Genomic DNA, 2,841 nt, shown 5'->3' with positions numbered 1-2,841 from the left:
TTATGTTATCGCCATATAAGCATTAAATTGCTTCGGCGAATTTTCGGATAATTTTATGAATTTGTGTCAAATTAGGACAAACAAATATAATATACTATACTATACTATACTATACTATACTATACTATACTATACTATACTATACTATTATCAGAAGGAAGAAGAGTCTCTCTTTAACATATCCTAACAAATACAATGACTGCATCATTTGAGTTAATATTGTACTGAGAAGACTATTTTAAGTTAACTCAAATAATGCAACCATCCTACTTAACATGCCATGTTTAAGAGACGGTCAATATCCTTTTAGTAATAATAAATTATAATAATGATAATGATGATGATGATAATAATAATAATTCAGCTGCCTTGAGGATACAAAACACCATCCCCCACAAACAGAAAGGCTGTACAAGACCAGCTCCTGGAAATGAAGAATATTAAGAGAAAGAGAATCAACCTAAACATGGCATGGATTGACTACAGGAAAGCTTTCGACATGATACCGCACACGTGGCTAATAGAATGCTTGAACATAGATGGGACAAAGGAAAACACCATCAGCTTCCTCAAATATACAATGCGCAAGAGGAGTACAGTACTAACAAGCTCTGGGATAAGACTAGCAGAGGCTAACATCAGGAGAGGAATCTTTCAAGGCGATTCACTGTCCCCACTACTCTTCGTAGTAATGCTTCTCATGATAGGAAGCAACAGAATTAACCATCTGTGATTTTCAAGGACGACATCAAGCTGTATGGTAAGAGCATCAAGGAAATAGGTACCCTGTAATGGTTGTATATGGTGACATCAGGATGGAGTTTGGAATAGAAATATGTGCCTTGGTCAACATACAAAAAGGCAAAGTGACAAGGACTGAAGGGATAAAGCTACTAGACGGGAATACCATCAAACACATAGATGAGACATGATACAAATACCTGGGAATAATAAAAGGAGAGGATATAAAGCACCAGGTGATGAAGGACACGATTAGTAAGAAATATATGCAGAGACTTTAGCGATACTCAAGTCAAAACTCAACGCGGGAAACATGACGAAAGCCATAAACACAAGGGCCGTACCATTAATCAGATACCGCGTAGTAGTGGAGTGACGAAGGCTGAACTCTGTAAGCATAGACCAGACAACTAGGAAACACATGACATGACACAAAGCACCATACCCAAGAGCAAATACAGACAGACTATACATAAGACAAAAGAAAGTAGAGAGAGGACTACTAAGCATAGAGGACTGCGTCAATATCGAGAGCAGACCAGTTGGGCAATATCTGAAAGCCAGGGTTGACGAGTGGCTAAGGAGTAAAGGGAAGACGAAGACCCAGAAATTTACAAAGACAGGAGAATGACAAACAGAAGCGAGGAATGGCACAACAAACCGATGCACGGACAGTACATGAGACAAACTAAAGAACTAGCCAAGGATGAAACATGGCAGTGGCTACAGAGTGGAGAGCTCAAGAAGGAAACAGAAGGAATGCTAACAGCGGCACAAAATCAAGCCCTAAGAACCAGATATGTCCAAAGAACAATAGATGGAAATGATATCACACTCATGTGCAGGAAGTTTAATATGCAAGACGAGATCATAAACTACATAGGAAGCGAATGACCGGCGTTCACACAGAACCAGTACAAAAAGAGGCATGATTCAGGAGCAAAAGACCTCCACTGGAGCCTGTGCAAGAAACACCAGCTAGCCTGCAGTAATAAGCGGTACGAACACCAACCTGAGGGAGTGATGGAAAACGATCAGGCAAAGATCCTCTGGGACTATGGTATCAGAACAGATAGGGTGATACGTACCAATAGACCAGACCTGATGCTGATTAACAAAATCAAGGTCTATATTCTATAGACTAATAAGTGTGTCTTCTTTGGTGCAGAAAATATCCCTCTGGTATATAGAATGAAATATAGACTTCATAATAAGAAAAGCATATCGATCAAAAAATCAGGCAGATAGATGATATTCCATACTAATAAACAAAAACCAAAAGGAAATCATTTTTTTCGACGGGAGTGGCTCTCGATATCCCGCACAACAGACTTACTACATGACGATGAGTTTACGTTTCCCAGACCATTACTGCCGTGGATTAAATGCCCTCATTATTTAGGCCACTGATAGTTCGGGCTAGTGATAGATACGCTTTTCCCTGAAATGGGACAAAAAATGGAGTACTGAATTCCATTCTCTCTCTCTCTCTCTCTCTCTCTCTCTCTCTCTCTCTCTCTCTCTCTCTCTTTGACACAATGTACCTGTAAATGGTGATTATTATTTTATGAAAGTCATCGATAAAATATTAGGGTTTTTTGGGACTTCTATAAAGCGCATTTATTAGTCAGGCGTTGCCTTTTTGGAGCAATAAAGGTCACCCGGCTCCAAACGATTTATCACTTGCAATAACTGTTATGCATTTTGGAAATTTATTGTTGATTTCCTTTTCAATTACTTTTTCTTTCTCTCTCGAACTTCTTTATCAAGTCATCACCATCCGAGGGCTTATGATTATTTATAGAGTATCTGTTCACCCATTCATTCATATGTGTCTGTCTATCTATCCATATGGCGGCTGATCACCCAAATGTCCATTACTCTATTTCCGAATCTTTAGAAAATTCAGAATATTTTTAGTGTCTCTCAATGAGACAAGCATGAATATCCTTTCTGGCTTTGCAACAGTTTCCCTTTTGAACTTTGATGGCCTTACCCGTAGCCTAAAGCTATACAATTTCATTAGCATCAAAGGGGCTATTTGGCCCTTTGATTCAGTCGGTAAAGAGAATGGACCACGATTACTTTCGATATTTACTT

This window comes from Macrobrachium nipponense, chromosome 7 (genome assembly GCF_015104395.2).
Source record: "Macrobrachium nipponense isolate FS-2020 chromosome 7, ASM1510439v2, whole genome shotgun sequence".
Taxonomy (NCBI): Eukaryota; Metazoa; Arthropoda; class Malacostraca; order Decapoda; family Palaemonidae; genus Macrobrachium; species Macrobrachium nipponense.
This window is presented reverse-complemented; position numbering follows the sequence as displayed.